The following is a 22,828-nucleotide window of genomic DNA, read 5'->3' as shown; positions in this document are numbered from 1 at the left end:
GTGCATACATATTTAGCAGAGTTATAGCCTCTTGTTGAATAAATCCCTTTAGTATTATTAAGTGGTCCTCCTTATCTCTTGTTACATTCTTCACTTTGAAGTCTATTTTGTCAGATATAAATATTGCTACCTCAGCTTTTTTTAAATTTCCATTCGCCTGAAAATTTTTTTTCCATCCCTTCCCTTTGAGTCTGTGTGTGAGTCCTTTGTTCTGAGGTGTGTCTCTTGTAGACAGCATATATATGTTTTCTTATCCATTCAGCTACCCTATGTCTTTTGATTGGAGCATTTAATCCATTTGCATTTAAGGTTATTCTTGATAGGTACTTGTTTGCTGCCATTTTTATTCTTTATGTCTGTGTTCCTTGTTCCTTTTCTATTTCTCCTTTTTACAGCAGTCCCTTTGGCATTTCTTGCATTGCTGGCTTGGTAGTGATAAACTCCCTAGCCTTTCTTTGTCCGCAAAGCTCCTTATTTCACCTTCAATTTTGAATGATAGCCTTCCTGGATAGGGTATGCTTGCATTCAGTCCCTTGCTTTGCATCACTTTATAAGTTTCCTTTCATTTTTTTCTGGTCTGATGTGTTTCTGTTGAGAAATCAGTTCACAGTCTAACACCTGGCTGCCTTTAATATTTGTACTTTGTCATTGACCTTTGCCAACTTACTTACTATGTGTCTTATTGTTGGTCTTTTTAAATTCCTCCTGTTTAGGAGGAATTGTTCCTTCTATGTCTGATTTGCAAGTTTCTAAGCAAGGACCAAAGGATGGCATGACAAGGTCTAATCCAACAATTTATGATAAACCCTTTGTTTCCTTGCTGTGTGGGGAGCAGTAATTTTATGGTGCTTCTGTGTCCCAGCAAGTGCAGATGAGTTCTCCTCCTGGTACTTGTCTCAGATTCCGCTGGCACTCATAAAAAGACAAAATAAGAATTATTAGATAAAACCAGTGATTATCCAGAAATACTAGAGCATGTTACATTAGGAGGAGATAAGAAAGAAAGCTTAGTGTTAGGGAGAATTCAGCAGCGTGTTATCTGAATTCCTTGGAGCAGGTTGCTCGGCCAGGTCTGCTGTCTTCTTGAGGGTGATCCGCAGGGTGTGTTACTGGTCAGAAGTCACCTTCCACTCAGACCGGATGTCACTCGGCTGGCGGTCTGCCTTCACCCGGGAGTAATGGATCCAGGTGTTTAATCCTGCAACCTTAAGAGCTGTGGGGGTGATTAATATGACTGGATAGGGTCTCTTCCAGGTAGGCTTGAGGGGCTCCTTTTTCCAATCCTTTACCCAAACCTGGTCTCCAGGTTTATAAGGATGTACAGCTGTTCCTAGAGAGATGGGTAGTTGGTCAGTAACCCACCTGTGGACCTCAAAGACAGTTTTTCCAAGTCCTGGTAGTTGTTTCTGGATTTCTAAGTTTCTCCCAAATCTCCCTTTGGCCGAATTAAGGGAGGGGTTTCATAGTCTTTGAATATAGACTTTCAAAGGGAGAGAAACCTACCCTGGCCCTTGGGGTACAGCATACCTGCAAGAATACAAGAGGCAAAATATCTGTGTAGGGTAAGGTTGTCTCTTGGCATAGCTTAGCCATAGTCTGCTTTATGGTCTGATTCATGTGTTCTACTTTCCCTGAACTCTGAGGCCTGTAAGCTGTCTGTAGGTTCCATTTAATTCCTAAAGACTTAGCTACCTGTTGTACTATTTCTGCTACAAAGGCTGGGCCATTATCAGACCCTATGGTCAGAGGCATTCCATACCGTGGAATTATTTCCTTCAGCAATGCCTCTTTGACTTCTCTCACCTTTTCAGTGCGAGTGGGATATGCCTCAACCCAACCTGAAAAGGTGCAAACAAAGAGTAGCAGGTATTTATTCCCTCTGCTAGGCCCTATTTCTGTAAAATCTACTTCTAAGTCCTCAAAAGGAGCTTGCCCACAGCACCAGACTCCTATCGGTCCCACAGGACCCTGTTTAGCATTGTTCTGAGCACAGAGAAGGCAACACTGAAAGACTGAGGCACACAAGGAGAGTAGACAGGCAATTAGGTAGTACCTGCCTAACAAAGCTTCTAGGGCAGTCTTCCCTAAGTGGGTAAGTTCATGCTGCTGAAGGACTACCTTATGGGCTAACTGTTCTGGGACATATATAATCTGGGAGTATCTACCAGCCTTCCTTTGTTCCATTGCCCCCTTCATGCTGGGTCCATTTCTCTTCCTGAGGAGTGTATTTTGGAGGTTCAGGTATTTCGGGAACCAACATGATCCGTGCCGGGCTGTTTGTTCTTTAGCAGCCAGCTTGACTGCGGCGTCAGCAGGCTGGTTTCCTTCTGACACTGAGTCATTGGAGCATGAGTCAGCCAGTGCTGCCCCCTGGCTTCCATCAGGGTGACAACAGCATGAGGTACTTTTACATTTCAGTTTTGTCCCAAGGCAAGCTTATTGGCTTCCTTGACTAATAATGCCGTGGCTGCAAGGGCCCTGAGGCACGGGGGCAATCCGGAGGCAACTGAGTCAATGTGTTTGGAGAGATAGGCTACTGGTCTTTGACAGAGTCCAAACTCCTGGGTTAGAACTCCTAGGGCTACCCCGCTGTTCTCATGAACAAAAAGATTAGTCTCCTGTCACATGTCACATCTGGTAGCCCTAGTGCCAGGCCTCAGTGAGCTTTGCCTTTATGGTGATGAAGGCTTTCTCCTGTTCGGGACCCCAGTTGATGGGTGCCTTCTCTTCTCCTTTTAAAGCTTCATAGAGAGGTTTAGCTCGGTCTGAAAACCCTGGGATCCAAATTCGTCAGAACTGTGCTGCTCCCAGGAAGTCCTGAATCTGCTGCCAGGTACTAGGGACTGGGATGGCACATACTGCCTGCTTCCTTTCAGTCCCTAGCCTTCGTTTCCCTTGGGTGATTCGGAATCCTAGATACTTGACTTCTTTCTGACAAATCTGTGCTCTTTTTTTTCCTGGACACTCTGTAACCTGTTTCAGTTAACAGTCTCAGAAGGGCTCATGTTCCCTCCCAGCACTGAGCTCGTGTGGAGCTGGCCAGTAGGAGGTCATCTACATACTGGAGTAGAACTCACCCCAAGTCCTGTCCTGGGAACTTAGATCAGATGCTAGTGTTCCACTAAAAAGAGTAGGGGAGTTCTTGAACCCTTGTGGCAGTCTGGTCCACGTGAACTGCTCCTTGGCCCCTGTATTTGGGTTTTCCCATTCGAAAGTGAAGAGAGACTGACTGGAAGGCACTAATCGAAGACAGAAAAAGGCATCTTTCAGATCTAGGCATGTAAACCATTCTGCCTCTGATGGGATGAGTCCCAGAAGAGTGTAGGGGTTTGGCAGTGCTGAATGCAGGGTTATAACAGCCTCATTAACAGCCTGTAGATGCTGTACGGGGTGGTAGTCATTAGTCACAGGTTTTTTCACAGGCAAGAGAGGTGTGTTCCATGGAGAACTACATCGTTTAACAAGTCCCCACTGAAGCAGCCGGTCTAAGTGGACCCGGATTCCTAGGCATGCGTCCCTTGGAATTGGATATTGGTGGATTTTAACAGGCTGTGCCCCAGGCTTTAAGTCAATCAGTACCGGGGCGTGGTCCTTAGCCAGGCCTGGAGGATTCCCTTCTGCCCAGACCAGCTGGAACTCTTTCTCTAATTCAGGTTCTAATGGTGAGGCCTTTACTCTGGTGGGTATAAAGTCTCCATTCTTCCTCCCTCGGCACTGCTAGGGACAGATCATTGGGGAGGTCTCCTCACCTAGGCAAAGCTGTGCTGAGCCATCTGGAGCAAAAGTGGTTTCTGCTCCCATTTTGGCTAAAAGGACTCTGCCCGTTAGAGGGACCAGGCAATCTGGCAAATACAGAAATTCATAAACCACCTGGTGGCCGCCTAAGTGACATCGGTGGGGACAGCAGAAGGGTCTGCAGCTGTGGCCCCTGGTAGCTCCAATAATGGTGACTTCCTGTCCTGAGAGGGGAGCTACCTTCTGAGTAACTACCGAGTGCTCTGCCCCTGTATCAACCATAAAGTTCACAGTCCGGCCTCCTATTTTCATTTCGACCATAGGCTCATGGTGGCCCAGTTGGAAAGAGCTCAGTCTGTCCTAGTTGGAGTCAGCTGTTGCCAGTCTGATGAGGTCTACCTCAGGTGGCTCTGGCAGATAGCGGCTGGGTTTTTTGGATGGCCTTGCCAGCTTCTTCTGGCTTGCTCCTGCCCTGCCTGCCTCTTCACTCCTGCTACTAAAACCTTACTCTGTCCCTTCTTACACACGCAGAAACAGACCCAAGGCGACAAGGTTTGAGAAATTTCTAACCAGCTGTCTATATAAGGGAACTGATCTGGGTGACCTGGGTCTCCTGTGATAATTCTGTGAACATTCCTGATCGTAGGGACATCCAATGTGCCCTCTGGTGGCCATCCTAATCCTTTCTAACTCCCAGGGGACTAGTTTTACTCTATAGTCCTCAACAAACCCCTTTTTAAAATCCCTTAACATACATTCTAAGATAGTCGAATTTGAGGAGGAGCTATTACCCATGTTGCAGGGAGGGACTCGGTTGCCTCCTCTTTAAAAAATACCTGAATAAAAGAACTAATCAAAATAAGGCTTATTTTCTATCCTCATTTGTCCTTGGGTATGGACAGCAAATGACACTGATCAGATTGACATAAATTATTTAACCTCTGTTTAGGGAGGCAAATGCAAATCATTTACTCCCAAGTGTCCTTGGTTTAGGGACGACAGGATTTACAAGATGTCTCCAATGTTCTTGATTTAGGGAAGACAGGATTTAAGGATTTAGGAAGACAGAATTTCTGCTCAGTTTCCCTATTCTACTTGTCCCAGCTTACTGGCCTGTCATCCAGTCAACTTTCTTTCAACATTTCTTTTTACCTTCTTCCATTTCACCAAAGCCATACTTTCCAGTTAGTTAGAACTCTTAGCCTTAATTTTTAGGTGACATGTAAATATTTAACATTCCTCAGATAGCAATACATTCATATTTTTTTAAGAGACACAAACAGAAATTTCACTAGCTAAACTATTTTAAACAAACAACAAAGACACATATTTAAACAATAAAGACAGATAACATTCCCCATTAAAAACTTTGAATCACCATGGAAACATGGGAGAGGTTTAGAAGGGTTTTTTAAAAAAACAAAACAGAAACAAACAAACATAAAAAAAAAACACAATTTTACACTGGCACGCACCACATTTACACCACAGAATACCACCAAATCAGTTTCAATAGTGCAGAGATACAGAACAAGTCCCTGAACAGAGGCAGTAGAAAACTGCCTAGCAACACTTCTCTCATACCTTTTTTTTTTTAAAGACAGGTCAGACTCGAACCCTTAGCCAGTCCAAGTTTTGACTTCCCTCCCAGAAGTCCCAGAGACGGTGAATACCATCTAGAAGCCATTCCTCCAGATACAGGGCAAGTCCCTAGTACACAAACATAGACAGAAATTTTTACTAATTGGGCTGATTCCTTCCATGATAGAGAGCAAACATCTCTGAGAAAACTAACTCAACAATGCTGCTTGCGACTTTTGCAGACCATCACAGGTTCAGCCTTCAGCAAATCAAAGGTTTTAACTAGATGAGCAAACAGAAAATCAAAATAGCTTTCGCTTTCATACAGACCAGTTAATCAGCAAACATCCGTATCCACACTCTCTCAGAATAGGACTCCCATGTTTAATGGAGCTCAGACTGCAGCTGAGCAGATAATGCCCAATTCCCCAGATGGGCATGGGGGCACTCCCGGCACCCACGCCCAAGACCAGAATTCTCAACCGACGTCTTGGTGAGAACCTATCAGAGGAGTTACGGTTGTGTCCAGCCCACCTTCTTGGTAGCAAATCGGCTAGTCCCACACACAAACAAACAGAAGAGTGAACCCATAATTCCTTAATAGAATCTGAATTCACTCACCTCCAAAGTCATGATACCTGATTTACCTGACGAAGTCCTATGACTTCCAGGGAGGTGATCAAGCTCCCCCTTCCACTCACTTGGAGTGGGCCTGACTGGGGCCCCTGCCTTACAGTTTCTGTCTACAGGTCCAGAGGTGTCCGCCCACTTTCTCCAGATGCTGGCTGGGTCCTGGGCTGAGGTCCGGGAGTGCTGGAGTTCCCCCCCTCCCAGTTCAATTCTGCTAAAATCAGCAGTGTGCACCTTCTGGAGGCCTGTCCTGCAACCCCGGGCCCCACATCGCGTCCACTCACCAGAGGCAAGAGCCAAAGGCGGTTAGCTTCCCGGTTAAAGAAACCATATGATACAGAAGAGCAACAAAATACCAAGCAGGCTTCCAAGAGAAAGGGAGGGACGCTGTTTATTAACACTAGTGAACTGCGGGAATAATTTCCAAATCAGAGTGCAGTAACATGCAGCGGCTTTCCTTTTTATAACCTTCTGGGGTCTTTGTCTTGCAGATATGGTTCTGCCCTTTCATGAGCTTACAGGAAAGCCCCCAGGTGTTGATGATCTGTCCTGGGGCCAGCATTAATGACCTTCCCTCCCCCCAGGGCAGTGCATTGTTCACAGTTTTTATGGCCTGACACACCTTGCAAGACCAGTTTCCTCCTCAGAGAGAGTAGATAGGCCTATATATAGCAAGTGAAACAAGTTAAAAATTAGTAAAAGCAAAGAGCAAGAGAAGAGAGAAAAAAACTGAGTAGTGAAGAGAAAGGAAAGAGAAGGGGAAATGGAGTAGGAGCAGGAAAAAGGAAATTAGATATTTGAATAAATCAACAGAGACTAGAATAGTAACACATCAATAAAGCAGATAAAGAAGATCCATTTTTAAAAGGGTGAAAGAAAGAGAAAAACTAAAATGGGGATAAGAGAAGAAAAACAGGAGGATAAAAACAGAAATGAGGAAGACAACGGTGCAAAAAAAAGTAAAATAAGATAAAGTGAAAAATAAAAAATAATAGTGAAACTCAAAAAATAAAAAAATGAAGTGTCATTTGCTTCAGCTGAGTTTTAATGCCTCATGGGAGCTCATTTAGGACCTCACTCTTCTGTTCTGTCTGCTAATTCTGGGATTCCTGTTAGGTACTTAGGTGCTGGCCGCTGTCAAACACTTTCTTTCGGCTTTTAGCCCCCTGCTTGAAGCTCCAGTCAGGGGTCCTCAAACTAAGGCCCGCGGGCCACATGCGGCCCGCTGAAAACATTTATCCTGCCCGCCAGGTGTTTCTGCCGCCACTGCCTGTTGCTTCGCAGCCGACTAGGTATTTTTTAAAAACTATAGTCCGGCCCTCCAACTGTCTGAGGGACAGTGAACTGGCCCCCTGTTTAAAAAGTTTGAGGACCCCTGCTCCAGGTGATCCACAGGACATCGACTTGTGTCTGTCTCCACAGGCCTTGGCTGGAAGCTGATGGAGCCAAACTGCCCTCATTGCCTGTCTTCCAGCTGTCAGTTGAAAGGGCGAGTCATCGCGGGGCCTACGTGGGCCGGCCGCCAGGCCCCATGAGGCACAGCCTGACCACGCTGCTGGCGGCCTCGGGCACCGACTCCCCAGCCACGGCGGGAGCCCGGCGCAGGCCGCCACCCGCCCACCGCCCCCGGACTGGACCCAGGCGGCAGTGGTGGCGGCAGGGCGGGGCGCATGCCCTCGCCCAAGGAGATGGAGGAGGAGGCGATCGCCGGTGCCCCTGGGGACAAGACGGAGGATGTGGACTTCCTGTCGGGGCTGGAACTGGTCGATCTGCTGGACCCCCGGCACCCAGACTGGCCCCTGGAGGGGAGCTAGGACTGCGCCCTCCATCTTGCCCTGGGTCCTCCATTTTTGGGGCAGCCGCCATGTGCTCAGGAGAGTACCTTCTTCCCGGAAGCCCAGGCCCCTGCTGGCCACACCCGGGATTTCTTAAACTAACCAATGACTATCAAGGGACGTGCGCACCATAGAGATGACCACATTCTGTGTAACAAGACCTGACTCGCGCCTGGCCAAACGGCGAGGCCCACAGTCCCCTCCCCTGCCCTTACTATAAAACCCACAATCCCATCAGGCCTCGCGCTCTCGGCCACTGGGCTTACCGTTGCATCGGTGATTGTGGTCGGGGAGCCGAACTAGTTCGAAATGAAGGACTCTTTGCTTTTGCATGGGACTGGCTGGCTCCCTGGTGGGCCCTTGGGAATCTTGAAATCTGTGCACAAAAAGTCTTAATCACTCAGGACTCTGTTTCTGACAGGGCTTTAGGTGGGGTTGGTGCTGTTCCGCTTTCAGGGAGTAAGATGAGTGTTGTTGTGTGTTTTTTCTGACCTAGAGCTACTCCTCCTTGGTGGCCCAAAATATTACTCTGGCCTTGGTTGGTCAGAGACCAATGGGGTTGGCTAGCAACCTGGAGTTTTTATCAGTCTGGTTCCCAGAATAGCGGGGTGGACCAGCCCCTCTTCCGATCCAGTTACGGAGGGATCTATTCAGACTTGGCCTCTGCCTTTGTTTCCTTTTTATAGCTCAAAATGCAGGCAGGGTATGGCAGACTGTATTGCCTGCCTTGAGGCTACAGGGAGGGGCTAGATCTTCTGGAGATAAATGTCCACTTAGGTTGGGAAGCTTGAGAACACTCCAATGCAGGATTCCTGGCCAAGACTCCCTCCCTGCCCTGCTTTCCTCCCCAGGCTCTCCTCAGGCACCTCAAGTCTGTGCCTCTCTCCCTGTGCTGAGGCCTTGGGTGAGTGTTGGAAATTGAAAATTCCTGTGTTCTGGGTTTAGCAAATAAAATCAAGGACAAAACAAAACCAAAACAACCATGAAATTGTGGGTTTCTCTCCCCCAACCACTGTGCTGCTCAGGCAGCCTTTTCTGCTGCCTTTCACAGTGCAGCCTTTTGGGGCTGTGGTCTTAGGTCCAGATTCCCCGGTGCCAGCAGCCCTGTGGCATTTCCTTTCCACAGTTGTATGTTATGCCTGTCACCAAGGGATGCAACTTTGGTGCAATGCACCTTTCTCCTGGCCCTCTTGGCCCACTGGTCAGGTGTCCCTCTCAAGCCCACATCCTTGATCCTACCATTCTCCAGGTGTCCTCTGCCATTCCTGGTAAATTGTCTCCTGAGCTGTGACTAATTCGTTAATTTCAGGTGGATGTTTTCCAATTTGGTTGTTACTCAAGTCTGGACCCAGGACGAGGTGGATGAGATGTCTGCTTACTCAGTCGCCATTTTCTCTCCTCTGTCCCACACTCTTAAAGACTCCTCAAGCCCTCTTGTGTCTCTTCATTCTGTCCTTCTTCCACCTTCATTCCCCGTGTTAAGGAAACTCTCATTGCTTTCTGTCATTATAGATGAGTTTGCATTTTCCAGAATTTCCAAAAGTTGAATCATATAGTATGTAATTTTGGGCAGAGGTTGGCTTCTTGACTCAACATGATTTTATTGGTTTAATAGGAAGCAAGGAGCATTCTGAAGCCTAAATAATTTGGCTTTTTAATGCTGCCTGTCAATCTGCAGCACCAGCTAAGTGGTTTCCTTTTGCTTTAAAGGTGGCAGCTTTAGAATGCTCTGGAATTTTTATAATTGCCAATTGTTTTGATTTCTTTGACATCCAATAAGTCTACAGCCTATTTTCTATTACTTATGCATTGCCATGAGAAAGTTAAGAACCCTCACTACTTCCATGGCATTCTAGAGTTGTGAGCTATACCAAGGGCATAGTTACTATTAGTTCAAATATTGGCTATTTTATTTTTTGGTCAATTGAGAAGCCCAAATTAGAACAATTAATTAAGCTTGTTGGGCATATCTTATTCAGGTAAATAAAAACTTTCAATTGTGTCCATCATGGAAGTTGTTGCATATTCAGCTGGGTAACATACCTGATTATCTATCACATGTCCATCTGTAGACCAAATTAAGTCAGCATTAGCAAGGACTTTCCTATAAACCATTCCTAGAATCAAGAAGCTGGTCAGTGGACAAAATGCAATTGTGGATGTCTTCATTCTACAAAAAAATGTAGCATAGTTGTGGGGTTAAGACCTTTACATTGATTTAAAGACATTTTAATAAGAGCCAGTTGACTGATATAAATGTTGAGTATGATGAGAATTCAGTGAAGATTCCACAGAATGAGGAACATAAACAAAGGAGAGCCCATAAATACCTTTTGTTAGTTTGCATACCTGTCTTCAGCAGAGATGACTTTCATGCAGGGAGGGAGCCCTTTGGCTATTGAGTCTAACTGCTGACTATAATATTCTACAAGTATATGATAATCTGTTTTTTAGCTAAAATTTCCTAAATATTTTGTTTATTTTCATGTATAAAAAGTTAGAAAATTTATACTTAAGGTGTCCCAGAGCATGAGCTTCAGATAATTCTTTAAAGATTTTATAGCTTATTTTCCTTCTCAGTTCCACTGAGTTAGAACAGGTCAATTTGACTTCAAAAGGACATATAGACTCTGGGGCATTAATGAAAAACTTGAAACCCAATTGAAACAATGTCCAGTCACAATTGAAACAATATCCAATCCTCTAAGCTACTTTCTTGGTTTTGGAAGAGGAAATGATAGAAGCCCTCTGATTCTTTCAGAGTTAATCATTAGCCCATCCCATATCATAAAAGCCTAATATGCAAATTTACCGAACGGCAAAATAACTGGTCGCTATGATGTGCGATGACCACCAGGGGGCTGATGCTCAATGCAAGAGCTGCCCCCAGCCTGCTGGCCTCAGGCCAGCCAAGGTGGGTGGGTGCCAGCGGGGACCCTCCGATCACCCCTCTGGTCGCCATGCAGATTGGCCCTGATCGCCAGCCAGGCCTAGGAACCCTAACTGTGCACAAATTTCATGCTTTGGGCCTCTAGTCTTTATATAAGACATGGAAAGGTAATTTACTTGAGCAAAGCAAAATAAAAACTTGTCCTTTGAGACTTTATGTCCTTTTATAGCTAGCTGTTATAATGGGTAAATTGTGTCTTTTGGGGAGTTTAGTAATAGCCTAGAGAATAAAAGTAAGTCAGCCACATATTGGATGAGAGGGCAATTTCTAGGAAATTTAACATAATATCAACTTTTAATATCTTGGAGAAATAGATGGGACTCTCTGTATATCCCTGTGGCATTTCAGTCCAAATAAATTGTGGATCTTTTCAGGTGAAAGCAAAGATATATTGACTGTCATTTTCTGCTGGAATGCTGAAAAGTCACTCTATAAATCTATCACTGTAAAATATTGGCAATCCATAGGCATAGCTGATAATGAGATATGTAGATCTGTAACCAAGGATGTCTGGGAATAACTATCTTATTTAAAGCTCTGAGATCCTGTACAAATCTCTACATTTTTGCCTTTGGATTCTTCACTGGAAGGATAAAAGAATTACATGAATTATAAAGCCCCCTTTGAGGTAATATTGTATAATGTGCTTAAATGCAGCTGGCACATCAAGTCTTAAATGATATTGGTGAATATTTGGAAAAGGCAAGGTATTATCAATAGTTATTTTAATGGGAGTGGCTGACTTAACCTTGCCAATGTCCATACTAGAAAGGGCTCAAAGTTGCATTGGAATGTCCTACAACAAATGTTTAGCTCCTTGAAGAAGTTCCTTTATAATCATCTACCCACTTGGTTTATAATTGGTTTATTTAGTTCTAAATACATTTCACCCATTCAGGAAAAATGATATGTGAGTTTCAAGAAAATCTCTCCCCACCAGGTGAATTGGAACTGGTATGACCACTAAAAGTATATGTTGCCTCATAACACTCCAGAGCTGGAAATGAACGGGTTCTGATTTAAAAACAGTCATTAGTTGGTTAGATATCTCTACCATTTGCACAGAAGCTTTGCTTCAAAGATGAAGGCAACTTAGTTGGGGATGGTTTAAAATAGATAAAGTATCCACAGTATCTGCAAGGGCCTTAATAAGTTCCCCTTTTATGCTAATTTCAACTTCTCCTAAACTATTAGTAAGGAGAAGGAGAAACACCCTCTCATAGATTTCAGAGCAGGCACATGCTTGCTTCTGTTTCTCTTCTCTTTCTAAATCCCACTTTGGTTTTCTATAACCCTTCTTATGTTGAACAGACTGTGCTACAAAAGTTTCCTGGTGAAACTTCCTTAGTAATTCTGGTGCTTTGCTCCCAGAAACCAGTGGGTATATTCATTGAAATAGGTCAGAATAGTCAGGATCACATGTTCTGACAGTTGAATTAAATTACTTTCAAACCCATCATGGTCCCAAATAAAACTGAGAAAATCTTTAGGTAGGTTTCTTAATTCTGGTCCAGTCCAGATATATATATATATATATATATATATATATATATATATATATATATATATATATATATATATATATATATATATATATATATATATTGAGTGACCAGATTATTATGACCACCTGACGTTTGTAGGCAAATTAGCCATACACTGCATCATATGGGATATGGAAGCCAAAGGCCTGTTCGAACACCTTTGCTATCTGCAGTTACTAAGATAAAACGTCTCCAACTCGCACAGGGACACAAAGACTGGACAGTCTAGCATTGGAAAAAAAGTCATGTGGTCTGATGAATCATGTTTCCATTTGCATCATGCAGATGGCAGAGTGAGAATTTCACAGAAATAGCATGAAAGCATGCACCCCCCCCATGCATAAGTACAAACCTTCAAGCTGGTGGGGGCAGTGTTATGATTTGGGGTATGTTTTTCTGGCATGATTTCAACCCTTTAATTCATGTGGAACAATGTCTGAATAGCACAACATATATAAGTATCATTGCTGATCAAGTTCATCCTATCATGTTGGTGGCGTATCCCAATGAAGATGGGTTCTTCCAACAAGACAATGCGCCATGCCACGGTGCTCGTATTGTGCAGGAGTGGTTTCAAGAACATGTGGAAGACTTTACCTTGCTTAGGTGGCCCCCACAATCACCAGTTCTCAGTCCAATTGAGCATTTGTGGGACAAAGTTAAAAGAGACATCAAGCAGCTGGTTCCACAACCATCAAATCTCACAGATCTGGACAGTGCTATTCATCAGGCATGGTGTCAGATTCCTCGCATCGTCTTTCAACATCTCGTGGAGTCAATGCCAAGAAGAATCACCACAGTATTGAAGGCAAAAGGTGGCCCAACGAAGTACTGATGGGGTGGTCATAATAATCTGTCCACTCAGTGTATATACTCATTGGTTCCCTATCATCTGAGGATGGATTTACTCTGAAGGCAGGTGATAAAATTCCTGGATTATCTTGTCTGACTTTCTATTCTCATTTTCTCTTATTTTGTAGGGAGTGGTAGTGGAAGCAATACAGTGGAGATAGAACCAAAAAAGAAAAAAAGGAGAGAGAAAATCCAGACTCTGAAACTCAGAGAGCAAAGGATATTGTGGAGGAGCTGTAGAAGAGACAGAAATGGGGTATTGGCATTTATTAGCTTCAGAAGCCGTCTTTAGTTTAGAGACAGTCTCTAAATTTGCTATTAACTTCTTTACAAAAAGAGCATTTATCCATGCTCCTTCTAAAAGGTTCTCATTTCCGCCCTCACTGGTTTGGCTCAGTGGATAGAGCATTGGCCTGCGGACTGAAGGGTCCCAGGTTTGATTCTGCTCAAGGACACATGCCCAGGTTGCAGGCTAGATCCCCAGTGTGGGGCATGCAAGAGGCAACCAACTGAGGATTCTTTCTCATCATTGATATTTCTGGCTCTCTCTCTCTCTCTCTCCCTCTCTCTTTCTCTCCCTCCTTTCCTCTTTGAAATAAATAATAATATATTTTAAAATGAATAAATAAATAAAAGCTTCTCCTTTCCAGTAAAGATAAGCTTCCCTTCCATTCAGTTTAATTTTAGATACAATTTTTTTTACTTCCGCATGCAAAATATCAATTAAGAATCCAAAAGGTTCCATTTTGGCCATCATAAGTTGATACCACTTTCAGTTAAATCTTCTTGTATCTATAATACTTGTGATTAAAGACTTCCTATTACCTGTATATTTGTAGAGTATTAATGGGGGCCGAGGTCTGGAAATTTTCAACCTTGTATGTATGATTGATTTTAATTTTCTTTGGATAAATGCAGTCTGATCAAATGTCTAGAGATATTGTGTTATGGGTTAAAGCATGCTGCTTATGGGATGAGCTATAAGGGGCTGTAACCTTCCAAGTCACATAAACCTTTTTATGTGTCTCAGTTTCTCTCCCTCACAACCTAATACAGCCATAGGACTCAGAGCACTGGGTAACCGACCTTTAGGTGTGCATCCTAATACGAGTCAATGCTTTAATTACAGCTGAGTTGCAATTCCCTACGGAATTACTGCACATCATGAAGGATTCCCTCTGACACCTACACAGAGATTCTTTTTTTTTTAATTTATTTTTTTTATTGCTTAAAGTATTACAAAGAGTATTACATATGTCCCCTTTTTTTCCCCCCGCCCTTGACAATCCCCTGGCCTCCCCTACCCTGATTCACTTAAGAATACTAGAGCCTTATCCAGTTTGGCTCAGTGGATAGAGCGTCGGCCTGCAGACTGAAAGGTCCCAGGTTCGATTCCAGTCAAGGGCATGTACCTTGGATGCGGGCACATCCCCAGTAGGAGGTGTGCAGGGGGCAGCTGATCGATGTTGCTCTCTCATCTATGTTTCTAACTCTATCTCTCTCCCTTCCACTCTGTAAAAAAAATCAATAAAATATAGTTTAAAATAAAAGAATACTAGATTCAAGCTGGAGAAAGGAAGTACCCCTCATCTTTGGAACTGAATGACTTCAGGCTGTCATTTATCAGGCAAAATGTTTTGTTCTGGCCTAACCAGTTTGGCTCAAGCATTGGCCTGTGGACTAACGGGTCCCAGATTTGATTCTGGTCAAGAGCATGTACCTTGGTTTTATGCATGTACCTAGTGGGGAGTGTGCTGGAGGCAGCTGATTGATGTTTCTCTCTCATCGATGTTTCTGACTCTCTATCGCTCTCCCTTCCTCTCTGTAAAAATTCAATAAAATATATTTTTAAAAATTTTTTTTGTTCTGACTCTCACAAATCAATTCCAATTGAAAGTCAAAATTAAAAACCAATCACCACCCCACAGTGAGGCTCAGTGATTGAGTGTTGAGCCATGTACAAAGAGTCCCGGTTGGATTCTCAGTCAGGGCACATGCCCAGGTTTCAGACTCGATCCCCAGCAGGGGGCATAGCATGCAAGAAGTAGCCAATCCATGTGGATGCATTGATGTTTCTATCTTTCCCTCTCCCTTTACCTCTCTCTAAAATCAATAAGAACATATTAAAAAAATAAAATTAACCACCCATTTTTCTCTTGCCCTGGGTTGTCAACTGTTATATTTTGTTTGGGTTCTTTCAACCTTTAATCCTTGATCACACATCAGATAAATTTTTAAAGGACTTTTAAAAACCCTCAGATAAATGTAGGCCTCTTTGCTTAAAACTGGAAGGTCAGGAATTGCAAGAAAAACTGACTCAAGCTCACCTAGAGGAGCCATGTGGTACAATGGACCACTGCTGTTACGTAGCACAGGTCTGAGTCCTTGGAGGGCTACTCTGAAATTCTGACACACTACCCCAAGTAATTGTCAACATAAGAAATGTTTAAACCTGTGGAGAATTATTATTCTGGGTTTTTAAGGCAAAACTGATAACAATTATCTGGAAACAAAATCTGAAGGGATTGAGAAAATGCTCCAGAGAATGGCAGTTTTGCACCTTATTTTATAAATTACCATAAAGAGAGAAAACGTAAGGAGTGACATGAAATCCATTGGTCGTACATTAGAGAGGTGATAGAAAACACAGCAAGGCATATGGAGAGTCTCTGGGATTCCATAAAAGGTAATAGACACATATTTCTTTTGTATTGGTTGTACAGGAATACTTAGCAGTAAACAATTAACATGATAAAAATAACAATGAAGGGTTTTGTGGTCTCTGCTCTGAAGTTGTGAGGGGTTTGGAAAAAAGAAAATTACCCTGATATTCCAAAGGTATGTTATTGTAGATGTAAAAAGTCAATGGATGGACTCAGTTAAGGGAAAATCTTACCTTTGTCAGGAAAGATAACAACCTAACACATGACTACCCACCATGACTCACTTTAACTTAGAAAGTTTTATTTTCAGACCATCCTATGGGGTTACTTCAGGTTTCTAAGTATGTAAGGCCCCCACACAGGCCTTTCCTGAGCTCATCAGGTTGAGTATATAGCCCCTTTTTCATTCACACAGCCCAAACCTTTAACCTCTTGGGAGGAGAGAGGAGCTAGAGATAATTACAAATGGCCAATTATTTAATCAATTATGCCAACATAAGGATACTTCCAATAAAAACCCTAAACATGGGGTTCAGAAATCTTTGGGTTAATGCTGGAAGGCTGGGAGCTCAGGGGAAATATGGAAGTTTCACACCTCCCCCATGCCTTCATCTGAGCGTCTCAGAATTGTATACTTTACAATAAACCTGTAACAGTAAGTAAAGTCCTTTCCTGAGTTCTGTGAGATTTTTTTTAGATAATTATAATCTGAAACTTGGAACCTCCAAATTTGGAGTTAACCAGACAAAAATGAGTTACTTGCGCACCCCATTTGTGATGGCATCTGAAGAGGTGCAGTTTATGTTACTCAGCCTTGAACCTATGGGGTCTACAACCACTTCAGGTAGTTAGTGTCAGAACTGAAATGAATTGTAGGACACCCCATTGGAGAATTGGTTGTTGATGGGAACAAAACAAAAACAAATCCTTAAACTCATATAAAAACTACCCGGCAGGGTGATGCTAGAAATGATTATGATACTGTCAGTGACCTGCCTGTATTAGGTGCTCAGGGAGTTTGAGAAGACTTTACTTTCACTCTCTTCTCCCACTAAGCCTTCTATCACCTTCACAGTCCACCTTCACCCCATTTACTCCTCTCTGTTCTCACAGAACAAGGCCTGAGGCAGTGTTTTGATCCCAGGAGCAGTGGAGGAACAGGCCTGTAAGTCTATTCATATTGTTGTCCACCCTGAGGTGGGGTCTGTTCTCCTAATGCCTAGACAGCCAGTAAACTGACACCAGGTTGCAGTGAAAGGAAAGAAAGCATATATTTCAAAGGTACCAATGAAGGGGAATGAGGCAGCTTATGCTCAAAGACCAGAATGTTCAGTGGTTTATATTTAGGGTCTTTTAAGAGGGAAAAATCATGACTTGAGGTTCTGAGTCATGGGCTTTGAGGATTGGTTAGTTATAAGTACTCATAATGTGACTTATTTCTCCCTGGCACCATCCCGGCTGGGGTCTTTGGTTATTGGGGCCTAGAAGTCTTCCTTCGTGCAGAAAACCCAATGTTCTGCAAGCCATTTTGGGGTTGAGTCGGAGATGTTACCCTAAGAGCAGAAAACATCTATCCATCTTGTGCTTAGCAGACAACCTCTTTCTCTTATCTTGAGCAAGATATCTCCTGCTACCTGTTTCACTGACTAGTTTCCATGCTCCAGGCTGCATCTGCATTCTTTCCTATCAGACATGCAGGTTCTATTTTCTATTTATTCTTTAACTAGAAATCATAACATGCAGCTATGGGAACAAAGGGTATTCTTCCTCTCATATTATAATTCTTCTATCTGGGCTAAAAGTCAAATGAACAGACAGATTAACAGGAGACAATGTACAAAGTCTGTTATAAGAATGAATATTCTGGGGCTATAAGAATAGAGACCAAAGGAAGCATTGGGTAGTGGAGGCTTGTATGTCATTCTGAAGCTAAGGGGGGAAGGGGGTTGCGGTTTGAGGTTTCAAAAGGCAGGAACATTGGCATGGAGATGCCAAAGCAAATGAGAATGTCCCTCCTGGAGCTGGTCCTCCATCTAAACACATTCTAAGCAGTTTAGTGGGAAGGTCCAAGACTTATTTCTTAAACCTTTTCTTTTCCATTAATACCCTAAAAGGCATATCTGGGGTAAACACTCGGCTTCCCTAAACAGCAGAGCCACGACTCTTAGTAAGGTTTAAAAGTCTAACTAAAAGCTCAATCCTAGTTACCTACTCATTGAGTACCTAACACTTCACCAAAACAAAACAAAATATAAAAATACTGAAACATTGCTCTTTCAGTCCATATGTGTCCACTTTAGACTTCTCATTGGAAAAAAACTAAAAGATACATTGGAATCTGCTAGTAAAATATGTCTTCATTCCTGGAGAGCAACTTGACACACTCACATCATCCATATCTGTTAAGGAAGAACTAAGTTTCCAGAGACCCTGAATCACGTTTCACATTAGTGTTTATGCCATCACTACTCACTGCTTAAACTGTTCCTTTGTTGTGTTTGTACATGTCCCTAATTTCGACTAGTATGTGAGCTTCTTGCCTGCCTGAAGGACTCCAGTTACATCTCTATTGTTGAGGAATTGGGGGCAGGAACCTCGCAGAGGGTTGCCAGCTAGGTTTCAATATCACCCATGCACTTTCATGTTTAACTTAATTTAGTTCCAAAATTCGTACAGCATGAATGCTGGAGAAAGGTCCTGATGTGACTTACAAAGGCAAATGGGTTCATATTGGTCCCTGCAATAATGCTAACTTTATAACATCTCTGCATTTAGGATGTGATTTGTCGATCTGGAGATGTGTAATGGACTCCTACTATGTACCTACCAGTCACTATCCAGGGCCCTACGGGCATGAGAGTGGATGAGAGGGACAAACTGGACATTATTGCTGAGGTCCAACTATTTATTTCACAGCTAATATCTGAAAGGCACTTCAAGATGCCCTAAGATCCTTGATCCCCGCCAAACTCCTGACCTCAATGTGCTTCTCAAGAATTTTCCTGATTCTATTTCACTGTTTCCCACTCCCCACATCCAATCTTTCAGAAAATCCTCTTAATTCCATGCTTTCAACAAATACAGAACTGACCCCTTCCCCCCACACTTGTCTGACCACCGTCACCTAACATCTGGATGACTGCACTTGCCTCCTCACTGGGCTCCCTGCCCTCCACCCAGCAGCCACACTGGTGCTGAGAAATGTAGGCTAAAGTGAACATACTGATTCCTTTCCTGAGCAAGTTTTTCTGTCTGAATCTATGGCAGAAATGTGTGTGTGTGTGTGGGGGGGGGGTCAAAAGTTCTTTCTGAGTTTTGTTTCTTAAAAGCTTGAAATCAATATCCCAAAATAGGAACTTCAGAGAGGCAAAATTTTGGATGCCATCACTAAAGACAGATCACTCACGCCCACTGCAGCTCTCAGCCATCCAGAGGCTCCGCAGGTCACTCCGAGGGAAGCCAGACTTCTGGCTATGGCCCCGCCCTCTATGACTCCATCTTCTCTCATATCCAGCTCTGTCTGTTCCAACCAGCTTGCCTCCTTTTGGCTGTCCAAACATTTTAAATGGAAAGAAATAAAAACACCCCACATATCCCTTATTTCACTCTAACGTACTATCACATTATTACTATTGTTGCTGTGTGGGTTACTGGGCGACTCCCTCCCCCACCAGCATGCCATGTCCATGAGGACTGGGGTTTTGTCTGTTCTGTCTCACACCTGCACCCCCAGTGCTTAGAGCAGTGTCAGCAGATAGTGAGCAGTGGGTTGGTCTTCTTTGATAAATGAATAAAGAAGTTACACTTGTGTTAATGGTTGAAAGAGTGAAATATGGAGTGTCATTACCTCACATAACTGGGATTCTGACCTAGACTCAGGGACCAGGGAAGACTTTCCTGAGGAGAGGCATCTAATAGAGCAAGAGCCCAGGCTAAGCTAGAGCTGATGTGGGGCAGGAGTAAGAGGTCCAGGCAGAGAGCACAGCAGGTGCAAAGGCCCGGAGGTGGGAAAGTCGAGGAAAGTAAATGAGTTAAACTGACTCATTAGGGTGATTAAATGAGCTAATAGACCTGAAGGGCCCAGTACACAGTTTGTGCTGGAGAAAGGCCAGCTGTTGTCATTATTTCACATCCATGGTCTGCCCACCTGAGAAGAACAACAACAGAATAAAGGAGTTCTTCCCTCCAAAACTACACAATCAATTCATGACATCAAGACTTGATTACAGCTTGACTGTGGTATAAGTGACAGGCCATAAACTACACATATGTAAAGTGTACAATCCAGTTAGTGCTGACACACATACACACTCCCTGTCACCCAAAAGTTTCTCATGTGCTTTTGTAGTCCCTCTCTCTGCAACCCACCCCACAGTCATCAGGCAATCACTCATCCTGCCTTTCTTGATAGATTATTTTGCATTTTCTAGAATGTTATATACATTGAATTACGTCCTATGCTGTCCTTTTGGTACGGCTTCTTTCAGTAAGCATAATGATTTTTCTGAGGTGAAATTCTTATAACCAGATATTAATCCTTTTAAAGTCAACATTTCACTGGCAGTATAGCCACATGTGGTTCAGCCACCATGTTACCTAGTACTAAAACATTTTCATCCCCCAATTAAAACTCTGCACCCAATGAAAGGTTACTCCCATCCGCCAGCCCCTATCCCTCAAAACCACCAATCTGTGTTCTGTCTCCTTCTCTTTCTTGTCCCCTGTTTTCTGTACCATCTACCCTGTCAGCCTGTACATCTGGTGCCCCACTTGTCCCAATGTCAGGGCACTAATCTAAGCCTTCAAGACCTTATTCTTCCTCTGAACCCTGTTTCTCAGCCCTCACATCCATCTAGCTCTGTGGAAATGGCACCCCAATACCACTGCACTAGCTCCAGTGGCTGCTTTCTCAACAAGTAGGTCAGACCCTCTCGTGATCCTTCGCCGAACCATAACCCACACATAGAGAGCCTTCCTCCTTACAACCCTAGGTGCCATTAAACTCATAAAATGTCTCACACCCCCAAACCTCCCAAGCTTTACAATTTCCCATCCTGACTCTGAACAAACCCCATCCCTCCATGACCACTTCCTATGCTCCCTTCTGCTTACCCACAATCCAACTTTGGCCAGGTCTCCAAAATGTTCCACCAAATACCCAGGAAGCCTCAATGAGCAGGAAGCAAAACAGATCCAGAGGAGAGATTTATTTCCATTTCCCAGGTTCTGGTTGTTGACGCTCTAAGGCCAGGCACATGGAGTTTGCAAAGCAACAACAAAAAGAGAAAATGAATGCAGACCCCCTGATGTCTGACCTGAGGTCTGGGTCATGTAGGGCTGGAAACAGGATCGTCCAGTGTGGGCCTGCAGGTGGCTGACTTCACAAGGACGTGCATGTTTATGGAGTTGTTCTTTTATCACTGAATATTTGCTTAATTCTCTGTGATATTGTTCTTCGGAGGTGCAGTGAAAATGAATATAGAATGAGAACACTTTTGATGGTTAGGTCGCATCTTCTCAGATCTGGTACAAAGGCCACTCAGAGGCAACCTGGGAAAGATATGGGAAGTCAGGCCATCTCCTGTTGTGAACCCCACTTCAGAAGAGAGGAAGAAAAGTGGGAAACATTTATTTGGAGGATTGTAGCCACATAAGGAAAGAAATGGGAAAATCTGAAAATATGGTAAGGATTGACACTGTAAGATGACAGGTTCAGCTAATTACAAGTAGATGATGTCTAAATAAAACTTGAGCCAGACAAATTAGGGAGGCAAGAGAGTCCTTATTCAAGACCATGCAACAGACTGACTTCAACACCCCCAAAATAAAAGGCTGTGGAGATTTTAAGAACAGGAGAAGGAATCATAGGCATCTGTATTTGCTAATTGGATTGACACAAAAGATAAATAAAACTCATGAAATCCTGATGGGAGGGTTTTCATTATTGTTACATTTAAACCTAACTCTTAAATAAGTTTTTATTGATGAGAGAGAGAGATGTGAGAGAGAAAATAACCAGTTGCCTCCCATAAATTCCTTGACCAAGGATTGAACATGCAAGCTTTAGGTGTTTGGGACAAAGTGCCAACCAACTTAGCCACACTGGTGAGGGTAAGCAGGATTTTTTACATCTTGGTGTTAAATGTCCCCATCCAAGTTAAGCTCCCACTCTTCCTCAACAACTGAAACACAGAAAACAGGAGAATTAAATTTTAACAGAATGGACCCAAACCTTCTAGGCAGATAATCTATGAATCATATCACTGGAAAGAAGTTGTGTTTTTTAAAAATATGCTTTTATTGGTTTCAGAGAGAGGAAGGAAGAAGGGGAGAGACATAGAAACATCAATTATGAAAGAGAATCATTGATTGGCTGCTTCCTGCACACCCCTACAAGATTTCAAGCCTGAAACCCAGGCCTGTGCCCTGACTGGGAAATGAACCATGATCTCCTGGTTCTTGGCTTGATGCTTAACAACTGAGCCACTCCAGCTGGGCGGCAAGAAGCTTTTAAGGAGACTTAGAGGTAAATTTCAAAAGGACAGAGAAAGAATCTGCAATTACATATTGCAGTTACATTTCTAAAGGAAATGCTCTAAAAAATAATCGAGGTAAGAGGCTTAGAGTCAGGAAGAAAGGTTAGAGACTCTGAGGGAATAATTAGGACTCTTGTTCATAACACAACTGCTTTCTGCACAGCAGAGGGAAACAGAACTAATTCCTCTCAGCCAACACGCAGTTTGCATCAAGAAGTGCAAGTTCCCAGCCATTTATAAATAGATGCAAAATAGTTGAGAGACTGAACAGAGATGGCATCTGATCTCCCAGAAGGCTGTGCTTCTAGAGTTTTACAAGGAGACTTTTCTCTCTGCAGTCACCTTCACTTTGATCAAATGTCATCTCCAAGGAAGAAGAGTATCCTCCATCCTCCAACATGGCTGGTTTCTCCTTAGTGAACTAAGTGCAGAGGACTGACATTCACCTTATAGCTTGCTCTGATGCAAGTTTTTCTATGAAACCTGAGATGGGAGATTTAAC

Source organism: Myotis daubentonii, chromosome 15, assembly GCF_963259705.1.
Source record: "Myotis daubentonii chromosome 15, mMyoDau2.1, whole genome shotgun sequence".
NCBI classification, from domain to species: Eukaryota; Metazoa; Chordata; class Mammalia; order Chiroptera; family Vespertilionidae; genus Myotis; species Myotis daubentonii.
The sequence above is the reverse complement of the archived record's forward strand: the minus strand, read 5'-3'. Positions refer to the sequence as shown.